We start from the raw sequence: 13973 nt of genomic DNA on the forward strand, positions 1-13973 counted from the left end.
ATCGGTTGATTGCTATGCTAAGCTGATACATTTTAATTTTCATGGAGAAACTTTAGTTTGGAAAGGCATGACTACTGTAACTCAAAGAAAAATAATATCTTGTGCAAAGGCACGCTGAATGATTAATCATGGGTGTTTGGGGTTTATTGCACCAGTTCATGATACTCGAGCGGAGAATGTTACTACTGGCAGTGTTCCTATTATTCGAGAATATGCGGATATGTTTCCCGAAGATTTACCCGACCTACCCCTAATGAGAGAAATTGAGTTCAACATTGATTTAGTGTTAGTGTCACGACCCGACTAGGGGCCATGACGGGTACCCAAGGCTAACCACCGAGCACTGCTCATTCTACTACTTATCATACTCGTTAAGCGTTCATTCATCAAATTCATACTCAAATCATAGAAAAATCATTTTCCACTTGGAAACATAATTACCTTTATATACATAAGCCCTTCGGCTATCAAAATAATACACACATACATATATACATATATACGCTTATCAAAATCGTGCGACCATACTACCCACACATACGTATCTACGAGCCTCAACTAGAGTACTAGACATATGGACGGGACAGGACCTTGTCGTGCCCAAAACATATATGTACATAAAATAGTAGATCAATGGCACCTCCAGAATAATGGAGTGCTCTCAAAAATCTGCTTATCGGCTTCTATAAACCTGGGTCGCCTCCCTGTCTACCTGTGGGCATGAACACAGCGTCCAAAGAAAACGGACGTCTGTACGAATATTGTACTGAGTATGTAAGGCATGAATGAAATGAATATCACAGCGAAATCATAATACATATGATGAAGATATAACCTGCTTGACTTTTAAGAGAGGATACCTTTCATGCCTATATCATATTTTATCACAGTACACGTATCATCATAGCGCATACATCGTCGTATCATACATATATATATATCATAACACCGTATCTGCTCATACACATTAAACGTTATCCGTATACGGCCACGTAGTGGCTCGACAATATCACATACATATCTTCCAGGCTTTTCATACATATATCATATATATAATCATAGTAGTATCGTGCCCGACTATATAGGGTCGGTGTCTTACGTGCCCAGCTATAATAAAGCTTGGTGTTATACGTGTCTGGCCTTACCAAGGCTCAGTGTTCTCCGTATCCAACTGCAGAGGTACGCGCGCGTTACATAAATATATATATATATATATACATATATTCTACCCGGCCGTATAAGCTCGAGGTTTCATAATAGCCATACATAGGCACATATATACATAAAAGCCCATAAATATCTTTAGCGTCATCACTATTATCATCGTCATCATTATCATCATATATATCTCATAAGCTTACCATAACTTTTCATAGAGCATGCTTTTGAATTTAAAGACAATCTATGAAAATTGTATCATATTCGTATCATGAACTTCGTAAAAATATCGCATGATAGACTTTATAATCTCTAACTTGGACTCGTCATTACCATCATCGTATCTATGGCATATCTCTTCTTTTATCTCATATGGAACTCCCTATGAACATAGACTCGTAACTTTTTCGGAACATTGGTCATAGGATATGCATTAGAGCTTATGGACAATCTATAACAATGTCGGGGTGACATAAGGTCGAGAGCCCCCGATTCCATTATGGAGTAATCATATTCATCGTTTCTCACCTTGAAGGAACTAACATTTTAAGGTGAGTCTACACCATGAACAACATCAAAGGATCGTAAGTAGGATCTTTAACTTCATAGATATCATATCTTGCTTTAGAATCTCTAGGCTTAAATTTACCATCATTATTTTCATATTCATGACACATTTCTCATCTTTATCTCATAAGAAACTCTTTATCAACCTTAACTTATAGTTCCCGGAATGTAAGAAAGTCATGGAGATGTAGGGAAATGATATCATAGGAGTCATATAAGGATCATTAGCTTTAGGACTTCTAGACTTAGATTCGTCGTCGGCATTGTCATGTTTGTAACGTATCTCTTTTCTTTATCTCGTATGAAGTTCTTTATACTCGTAGATTCATAGTTCCCAATATGTAGGGAAATAATGAAGATATAGGCGGATTCATACCATAAGAGTCATGCCTTAGAAAGAAGGGACTAGACTTACATACCTCTTTCGTTTAACAATTCCATCGCTCGATTGTTTTCCTTCAATGCTCATGTTTCTACCTTCAAGAGAATTCGCATTCACATTAGCTAATCGATTACATGAACGTGCTTACTAAAGCTAGAGAAAATTGGGCAGCATTTCCTTTGTTTATACAACCTTCCCCATATTGTATTTCAACTCCCAAACATTTATAATAACGTTCACCATATTATAACCAACAAATCTTCATTCATCTACATTACCCTCATTTCACAATTCCACTTCAATTCATCCATAATCATGGTCATAGTATACTAGTATGTTTTCTCACATATAATTCTTATCCCATGTCCTTAATATCATTTATAACATAACTATATCACAACACATCAATAATCATGACTCAATTAAAGCGATTACTCAAAATGACACTATTCCCACATTCATGACCCATTTTTCTATATTCTTTTACAATCCAAGTGTTTCAACTTTCAAATACCTTAAATAACATGTAAATACCATAAATATTACCTTATATGGTGTAGGAATGAACCTTGGGTGCAAACACTTCACTTGAGCAAAACCCTAGTTTCACCTTCACTTGGATTCCTTGTCTTGCATGAACTTTAATGAGTTTCTTACACTTGATTCACTTTGTTTGATGTAGTTAATCACTAATATCCCTTGAATTATTGTGGGAGAAGTGTAAAGAGTTGTTTTAGAGAGAAGGGGAGTGAAAGGAAATGAAATGAAATGAAACTTGAACCCTTATTAATAATACTCAATTGTGTCCCGACACGAACATACGGACTAACATACGGTCCGTATCATTTATACGGGCCGTATGTCTGGCCGTATATTTGGTCCAGTGAAGGTTGCCCATATGGCTAAATATACGGCCTAACATACGGACAGTATAATTTATACGGCCAGTATGTTGGGCCGTATAATGCCCAGCTATTCCGATTTCGTTCTCGTCGACTCGTTTGACCTCCAATCCTTATGGAACCTTCTTAACACTTGTTTATCACCTCATTAACAATCTAAGGGATGTTATAACTCTGCTCCAAAGCATCGTTAAATCATCATTAACTCGTTACTCGTAAATCCTTTCCGATACATAACGTATGCCTAGCCTTCCTTAACAACGTCCGTCTCCTACTTCACGTGTCTTTGAAATCTCATTTAGAATCATCAAATGTTATTTCTTACTCATCAAAACATCGAATACGTCGCGCCCTTTGTCAATCTATTCACTGTGCATGAACGAAAAAAAAATCCGAGGTGTAACAGTTAGGGACTCAACCTATATCTATTCCTACATATCATATGGCTCCGGCTTAGTTGAGAGAATTGAAGGTTCAACTCCAAGAGCTACTTAATAAGGGGTTCATCAAGCCTAGTGTATCGCCTTGGGATGCGCCTGTGTTATTTGTGAAAAAGAAAGATAGCACGATGTGTCAAGACCCAATTTCACTAAGTTATGCGGGTACCTACCTTCCCTACCTCGGTAGGCGAACTCTTAACCCAACATTCAGGATTTATAAAAAATAGCGGAAGAAAGAAAAATAACGTAAGTCTCACAAATATAATATAAATAAGTTCGGAAGTAAAAGAAATCCACCCCAGTATCTAGTTTGATCATACAAGAGCATCTAACTAATTACTACAAGTCTAATAATAATACATAACAGTCTCAAAATCATGTCTCGGAATGGAAAGCAAGACACAATAATAGGAAGAGTCTTCGGGCAGTGAACGTCCTCATGCTCACCCTGAAGAGACTCGAAACTGCAATCCTCGAATATCAGCTATGAGAGGTAGAAGTAGATCCTTTCTGGTACTCTGCATTCATAAAAGAATGTAGCAAGTGCAGGTCAGTACAAACAAAGAGTGCTGGTAGGTATCATAGCCTATCCTCAATTAGCTAACATATATATAGAAAGTAAATGAAAGATAGGAATGCTCACAATCAAATACAAGTATAACACAGTCTCATCAATACATATCAAGTCCTCAAGTATCAACAATTCACATCAGTATTGAACCCTCAGCTACCAACAAGGTTCCATAACCAATCAAGTCTATAGTGAAGTATCTAAACCCAAGTGTTCCCAGTCTTATCATATCCGATCAAGCCTATTGTTAGAGCCTAATCTCAAGTGCTCCAAGTACTCATCATAATCGATAAAATATCCGATCAAGTATCCACAACACAATAACAATCCAATCACAATGATGATAACAAGTGCAATGCAATGCGATGATATGGACGATGTGAATGCAATGGCCATGTATCAGTGCTGTGTACACACAAGCCTCGAGCGGAACATCACGTCTCGATGGTCATGACCCATGGGGACCCGCAAAGTCTAGGTACTATGTCGCTGTCACGACCCAACTAGGGCCGCGACGGGTACCCGATACTTGTACCGAGCACCCCTTATCTATCATCTTACCTCTATTACTGAGCGGGCCGTATGAACTATACCATATTTTTTTTGTTGTTTACTAAACGTTAACATTAGGAGCATACTTATAAACATAGGCTAATAAGCTTTACTAGCACAGTATACAACGACGAGGACCATCAAAAGTACGAAACATCTAACTGTTATATCCCGTATTTTTGAACGTCAGATTAATTGCTGAGGTGGGACCCACACATCGAGATTTTTTTGGGACATCTGAAAATTCATATGAATCACATATGAGAAGTTAAACACAACTCAAGAAGGACCCTTGGGCCAAATCAAAGTGGAAGTCCTCCAAACGAATATTTTAAGAAAACGTTTTCGGGTGATCTGACTTCAAGGGGCAAAACCGGTATTATAAGTTTGGAATTTGGAAACGTACCAAGCACTAGAAGTTGTAGATAATTGAATTAGCTTTCCAACCATAGGTCGTGGGTCCCCAGGTGACGTCGGTACAAGGAGATATGAACGTTTTAAGGTCGAAAGGTCAGTGGGCTAGGCCCAACTCGGGACAAAACCGAGTTGGCCCAAAAAATCAAAAAAATAATAAGGCCCAAATTTGTGAGGCCCAACCGGCCATGGTTATGGCCCAAGCCCATATTACATAAAATTTGGTCAATAAATAAGATGACTAAGTCATCTTTATCACACAACCTCTAGAACATTCAAGAAGTTGAAGAACAAGAAAGAGAAGGAGAAATGTTGAAGGCCATTTCGGCCAAGGGTAAATTTCCAAGGAGAAATTGACAAAAATTCTTCAAAAATCATTTTCTACCAAGTAAAGGGTGATTAACAAGGTGGAGTTGTTGTTGGAGCAAGAAAAATTCAAAATCATACAAGTTGTCAAGTTGTAGTCAAGTGAGAAGTTGAAGAAGAAAGGTGAGTTTTGATCTTGTTTTGTGTGTTATATATGGTTTATATGTGTTGTAGTATGCTAAAATGGATGAAATTCATGAAGGAGAGAAATATAGTACATGGCCGTGTGTATGTATATATGTGTAGGAGTCATGCTTCAATTATTTTAATTAGTGTTTGGTTGTTATTGTTGTGAATGTAATGTTCTTGCATGCATGGAAGGTAATGTGGTTAGTATGATGTTGTTGGAATATAGATCATGAGGTTGTGATTGTTTTCATTAAAGTTAGAAAGTTTCTGGAAGAAGTAGTAAGTTGATTGAATATGGAAGTTGTTAGTATTGTTGTTGTTGGAATTGTGGTTGATATTTTGACCGGGTTTGAATTCCCGGGATTGTTGTTGATTGAAATTAGCCAAGTTGAACTTGGTGGGATGGAGTATTTATAGGGGAAGTGCTGCCGAAATGTCGGTAGCCAAATGTTTCCTTAAGAATTCAACTCTAAGTACCCTAATAAGAGTTTTGGTAAACATGACCAATTTGCAGATTTTGACGAGATTGCGACGTGAATTTGGAATAGCAAAAGGAGCGGAAAGAGGTATGTAAGGCTTCACTCTTCTTTCTATGGCATGTCTTAGATGTAATAAGTCGGGTACGAGCCTCGGGGACCACCCTAGCCCCCGGAATCCGCATCCAAAGTTTTCCACTTTTTGTTCAATAGAATTGAACTAGAAAGTGTGCAAATGATGGAAAGACCTTTTAAACCCTTAGAACTGGCATAAGTGGGACCCGATTACCCTAGGACCCTCACAAGTAATGACATGACACGTAATATATGTAAATCATATACGTCACCCCATCCGGCCCGAGGTGGGCCCGCTACTCTCGGATTTTTCCTTACAGTCTTGCTTGACTTACTTGAAGTGAATCCAAAGGGAACCTTTGATCCCGATTTCGTTACCAAATGATAAATACTATGACTCCTCTAACGAGGGCACTTCCATGACGATAATGATAACAATGATGTTAGATAAGAGAATATGCCTATGATACGTACTACCGGAACGACTCTATGACTAAGATGACTAAGCTAGGTATCTTATGTAAACATGAAAATGATAAACTAATTTTCGAATCTTATTTATATTTCCTAGCTATGACTTTATTTTCTAAAAGATTTCAAAGTCTATGAACTGTCATCTATGATGCCCCGATTTCATTCTACGTTTACTTTAATATTATTCCCCGTTGGTAGTCTCACCTTAAAATACTCGTTCCTTCAAGAGACAAAGCGATCACAAGTATTCTATAATATAATTGGAGGTCACCGACCTTACGTCACTCCGATGACTACATGATTCTTCTTTGGGCTTTCCTGCGTGCCTATGAGACATATGTATATAGGATACGTAAATGCATATAAGACATGTAAATGTATGTAAGATATGTGTATATATTTTTAAAACATGCACATGACGAAAGAGCTAGAGCGCTATAGACGCTGATACATGCACATGATACACGTATATGTATATGATAAAAGCACCAGAGCGCTATAGACGCTGATGTACCTACATGACACACGTATATGTATATGATAAAAGAGCTAGAGAGCTATAGACGTTGATATATGTACATGATATATGCATATGTATACGGGGGGAAATGGAGGTAAGGGCAGAGCGTTATGAACGCATATCCACCTGATCAGTTGGCATTACATGATATGATATCGTCCCGGACGCGGGATGTGTATATTTATGGTTAAATGGATCGGCTGCCGACGCCTCGGCAATATGAGATGTCCTATTTTATATGTATATGTATATGAACAAGGAAAGATTCTTAAAGGAAAGCTAAGTACGCATAGCACCTGCCAAGGGTATATATATATACAGGTTATGTTTCTATCCCAGGACATGTGTTGTAACTCTCTTATGTCATTATACATGATTCATATTTTCTGTATATTACTATTCATGCCTTACATACTCGGTACACTATTCGTACTGACGTCCCTTCTTGTGGACGCTGCGTTTCATGCCGCGCAGGTCAGCAGATAGGCGGATTTGATCCTTAGGAGCCTTACCAGCAGTGTTGACAGCGCTCCAGTTGTTCCGGAGCCTCACTTCTGCGGTACTATTTTGTGTATGTATATTCGGGCACGGTAGCACCCGGCCCTTTCTATGTATAAGTGTACTACGTCTAGAGGCTCGTAGACAGTTATGTACAGTCAGTTAAGTACAGTTAGATATATGGTGTTTTGGCATGTTAATGTTGATGTATAAGTGATAACGAAGTTTATTAGTCTATGTTCAGAATGACGCCGCTAATGTTAATGTTAAAAAAAAATGGCTCTGTTTACATGGCTTGCTAAGAGGTAAAGGTAAAACGATAGACAAGGGGTGCTCGGTACAAGTATCGGGTACTCGTCACGGCCCCTAGACGGGTCGTGACACTAACTGTACATATCTGCCTACGAGCCTCTAAACATAGTACACATATACATAGGAAGGGCCGAGTACTGCTGTGCCCGAATATATACACAAAATAGTACCAAGGGACTGAGGCTCCGGGACAACTGGAGCGCTGCCGATTCCTACTGATAGAGCTCCTAGGAACCAGATCCGCCTACCTGCTGACCTGCGCGGCATGAAACGCAGCGTCCACAAGAAGGGACGTCAGTACGAATAGTGTACCGAGTATGTAAGGCATGGAAGGTAATACAAACAGAACATAGAGTATGATTATCAATATCATAGGGTCATATGACATATAATGAGACAAGAAAGTAACCTGTTCATCAGAATACCTTTTTCAGGCCGGATACCATGCATGCTTGTCCGTCTTTTGAAAACATTTCTTTTTCATATTCATAGAAAATAGAGCTTATTTCACATCGTATCATGTCATAGCATATCATAGTATATTATGTAATATCATAGCATCGAACAATGTCGGCTCGCCCACATTGCGCCGAAGTACATCGGCTCGCCCAAATATATATATATATATATATATATATATATATATATATATCCCGCGTCCGGGATGATAAGCCAGCTGACCAGGTGGCAGTGAAACATGTTTCCCTTCCCATTCCCCATGTATCCCTTCCCCCACCCCATGTTCATATACATGTCTTATATATATATGTCATATAAGCATGCAAGAGAGCCCAAGGAAAATCATGTATCCATCGGAGTGACGTAAGGTCGGTGACCTCCGATTGCATTATGGAACAACCGTGATCGCTTTGTCCCACCTTCAAGGAACGAGTATTTTAAGGCGAGACTACCAACGAAGAATAATACTAGAAGAAAACGTAGTATGAAATCATAGGCATCATAGACGTCAATTCATAAGCTTTGAAATCCTTAGAACATAGTGTCATAGCTAAGAAATGGAGATAAGGATCAAGGACTAGTCTGTCACCTTCGTATTCACATTGAATCCTTTGCTTAGAAATCTTGGTCATGGAATCGTTCTGGTCATACTTATCGTAGGCATGTTCTCTTTTCTAACATCATCGTTATCATTATCGTCATAGAAGTATTCTCGTTGGAATAGGTATAGCACTTGTCATTTGATAACGGAATAAGGATCAAAGGTTTCTTTTGGATTCAACTTCAAAGTAAGACAAGCGGAACGATAAGGAAAATCCGGGAACAATAGGCCTACCTCGGGCCAAATGAGGTAGCGTACACAGTTTGCATATGTTACATGTCATGGCGTTACTTGTGAGGGTTTCAAGGTAGTCGGGTCCTATTTATGCAAGTTCTAGAGGTTTAGGAAGTTTTTCTAACATTTCACACAATTCCTAGTTCAATTCTACTGAATGAAAAAGGGGAAACTTTAGGTACGGATTCCGGAGAATAGGGTTGTCCCCGAGGTTCATATCCAACCTAGTATGCCTAAGACATGCCAAGAAAGAAAGGATAAGCCCTTACATACCTCTTTTCGCTCCTTATGCTATTCCAAACTCAAGTTGCAAATCCGCCAAAATCTACAAATTGGTCACATTTACCAACTTTGGTTAGAGCATTTAGAATTGAATTCTTAAAGTGACACTTGGCTACCGAAATTCCGGCAGCACTTCCCCTGTAAATACATCATTCCCAAAAATCACCTTGGACAATCCTCATCAACAACAATCCGGGAATTCAACCCGGCCAAACTATTCACAACAATATCAACAATCACACTAACAATTTTAACGATTTATCCAAAATACATTTCAACGATTCAATCAATATACTACTTCCTTCAAAACCTTCCAACTCCAATAAAAACGATAACAACCTTATAATATATATTCCAACAACACCATACTAATATCATTATCTTCCATACATGTAAGGACATAATTTTCAATTTACATAATCTTCCAAGACAAGCCTCCAACTACTAATACTTCACTAAGCTCATTAGGCTTTTATTTGCAACATAAAATTCACAACACAACAACCAACATACTAAATAAAACTTGCTCACCATTCCTTCACAATTCAACAGATATACACGGCTATACATACAATATACACCACACGGCCACCATCATGCATACACAACTACAACCTTTCCAAAATTATTCAACTTCCATTTTCAACATAACATTCACAACAATAACAACCAAACACTAAATAAAATAATTACAACATGATTCCTACACACACATAGGCATACACGGCCACACCTATATTCTTGTTTTTCATGAATTTCACTCGCTTTTGCATACTACAACACGCATAAACATCCATAACATGTAAGAAAAGAGTTTCACCTTACCTTTTTCTCCACTTCTTCTCTTGACTAGAATGGACAACTTGTGTGATTATGGCTTTTTCTTGTTCCAACAACCCCTTCACCTTGCTAGGAACCCTTGAATTGGTAGGAAATGATTTTTGAAGGAATTTTTTGTCAATTTTCTTGGCAATTTTGCACTTGGCCGAAATGGCCCTTGAAGCTTTTTTTTTTTTTTTTTTGTGTTCTTGGTTTCTTGAAATGTCTAGAGAATTCTATGAATTTTATGAAGACTTGGTCTTCTTTTAAATCATTCACTAAATTCCCATATGGGCTTGGCCCATTAAGAAGGAAGTTGGATGGCCAACCTTGGCCCAAAGTGATCTAGCCCATTTTGTTTTGCACTTCATGACAAATTTTAATTTTTCCAATTTCCAAATTTGCCCTCCGCCTTCCTTCATATCTCCACGAATCATATTACAAATTTACCTTTTTGCCCCTAATCTTTCTTAATAATACCGCTTCTAAATTCTTCATAGGCAACTCATATGCTTAACAAAATAAAAGTAAGGCCTTGCTTGTCATCTTCCCGCAATTACCTTGAATTATCCGATTGTACAAAAATACGGGATATAACAGTCGCTCCGTAACACACAGACTAGAGACGACCTTTCCACCCTTCACACCTGCCGACCATCCCGTATCGCATATCCTAGAATGGTCGCGCAACCAGTATAATAGCTCCCAAGTCTTTCCAAGAAACAACATAAGCCACGTCGTCACCCCCAGTCATATATATATATATATGCAAGATGAGTGTTCAATGTATGATTTAAGTATAAAAATGGCAACGACAAGATCTCATATCAATTAGCAACGTGCCCCAAATGGACACCTCATAATATCTACACTCATCTGATCCGGTAAATGACCTCGGATTACGAACTCTCATCTCTCTTTGACGCTCTCTGGCAAAGATCTTGGAGGCTACATTCTCTCACTTATCATCATAAGTACCATAACCATACAACATCAATATATCATGGAAATGAGTATGAATATGATGCAATATAATATCAACAACCAATTCTATCCCAAACAGTACCACACGTGGCACACAAGTAATGTCAATAATAAGGCTACACAATAAGCCACAATGGCATCACAATTTTCATCTCAATATCAATCAATTAAAGTACTGCAATATCACAGCCATGATATTTCACTAATCACCAATATCCGATGTCTCAATATGGCAACGATCCAAGAAGTAAATAGAACAAGATAAGTCAACAACACAACGGGGTGGCTAGCTCCCAAATCACACAACAAGGCCAAACCTAAATATCCAACCCGACTTCATACCTGAAGGTCCACATGTTTTCTCCAACACAAACTAACTATACATATGCTTCGCTAACCGAAGTCTAACCAGAAAGTAAGCCATAACCAACCTGGAAAGACGAATAGCAAACTCAGAGTGTCAAACATGTTACTTTCCCTTTCTTTACGCCTCAAAATAATGAAAGTATAGCCATATCCGAATATGGAATTAAAATCAAGAAGAACATCATTCAATCCTTACTTCTATTCAAGACCCAAATCCCAACCTATGGAATGGGTTTTATGAACTAGAAAGATGAAATTAGGAATCTATATGTCTCAACATGAAATTAATCTTCTAGGTGATCAATTCCCATTAATTATAAGCTAGAAGAATTAACAAATCACTTAAATTCATATTCTAGTCAAAAACCCCAAATTTGGGTATAAACCCTAGCCTTTTAATTCAAGAATTAACCTCTAATAATAGATTATACATGCTTACAACATTGAATACATCAGATTCTATGATTATCTTAGCCAATTTCATCAACATAGAGAACTTAGGAAGTCTAAACCCTCTTTTAAGAAACTTTCATGAAAACTCATTTAATCCTTCTTTGATTCTATAGATTTCTAGCATTAGATCACGATTAGGAATAATAGCTTGTGGAATCTAAGACCAAGAGAATTGCCTTGATGAAAAATCTGCCCCAAACCCCTTAAATTCGCCTCCAAAGCTTAAGGTTATGATAATAGAATAATGACATAAGGGTTGGGGTTTTATTAAGTCATTAAATGAAGAAATTACCCGTCAACCGCTTCTGCGATCACGGGACCGCTATAACGGTCCCGCATCAGCACTCACCCCACCGCTAAAGTGGTTACTTAGAAATGCACTTAGCCTTTTTTTCGACTTGGCCACCGCTATAGCGGTGCCGCTATTGCGGTACTGGTGCCGCAATTGCGATACACCAGAAACCAAAAATAATTCAATTCCACAAACTCATTCCGAAATTCGATTATCACCCGAGGCCCTATACACACAAACTAGATATGCAGATATACATAAAAATACGCTACAAACTCACTCGATGCCTCAAATTTCCCAACGAGGGTCTCGTTGACCAAGTCAACCCCTAAAGACCCAAAACCAACTTTCCAACACTAGTCCCAACACACACCTGAGTGCATTGGGAGCCGAACCAAACCCACCAATCAATCACAAATGATCATTCGGACCTCTCGAAATCGGCGAAATTGCGATGAAGGTCGGTTTAGCTAAAGTCATCTTTAAGTCAACCATTTTTTGCTTTAAGCCTAAATTCCCACAAATTCACCCAAATCATATCCAAAGAGCTCGGGATGCGTGTCAATGGCCCCTTCCGGTCAAAAGTGAGCTAATAAAGCTCAAAAAAGGATCAAAAGCATCGAAAAAACAATAACGACCAAACAGGTCGTTACACAATGAGAATGTGCATTACTACAGCCAATTGAATCTGGTGACGATTAAGAATAAATATCCATTATCTCGTACTGATGATTTATTTGATCAGTTGTATGGTGCTACTCATGTTTTCAAAATCGACTTGAGATCAAGTTACCATCGGCTGAGAATCAAGACTGAGGATATATCCAAGACAGCTTTTCGGACCAGATCTGGGCACTTTGATTTTTGGTGATGTCCTTCGGGTTGACTACTGCGCTCGCAGCATTTATGGACCTCATGAACAATGTATTCAATCCATACTTAGATCATTTTTTATTGTGTTCATATTTTGGTCTACTCTCGGAGTGAGGTTGAACATAGATAACTGTTACACCTCGGAAAATTCCCCATTTACGTACAGTGAATAGACTAACAAATAATACGAGTATTCGATATTTTAATAAGAAAGGAATGACGTTTGATGACCCTAATTACGATTTCAAAGGCAATTGAGATAAGAGGAGAAAGTTTGTCGAGAGAAGACAAGCCATACGATGTGTATCGGAAGGAAATTACGAGTAACGAGTTAATGATAACTAAATGGTGCTTTGGAGAAGAGTTATAACGTCCCTTAGATTGTTAACGAGGTGATAAACAAGTGCTAAGAAGTTTCCCTATGGATTAGAGATCAAACGAAGTGACAAGAAAAAGATCAATGAAAAGATGAGTTATACGGTTGATTATACGAACCGTATAATGTTATACGGCCAGTATAATGGACCGTGGGATTGTCACAGAATGATGTTGTTGAGGGGTTGATTTCACGGTCACTTATACGGACCGTATAAAATTATACGGCCCGTATAATGGGCCGTCAAATTGACACAGAATGAGATGGTCACTGGAGCAGTTTTACGGTCACTTATACGGACCGTATAAATTTATACGGATCGTATAAGTGTCCGTATAATGACGTCGGGACAGATTTTAAGTTTTAAATAAGAGACCCAAGTTCATTTATTTCATTTT

This window comes from Lycium barbarum, chromosome 10, assembly GCF_019175385.1.
Source record: "Lycium barbarum isolate Lr01 chromosome 10, ASM1917538v2, whole genome shotgun sequence".
NCBI classification, from domain to species: domain Eukaryota; kingdom Viridiplantae; phylum Streptophyta; class Magnoliopsida; order Solanales; family Solanaceae; genus Lycium; species Lycium barbarum.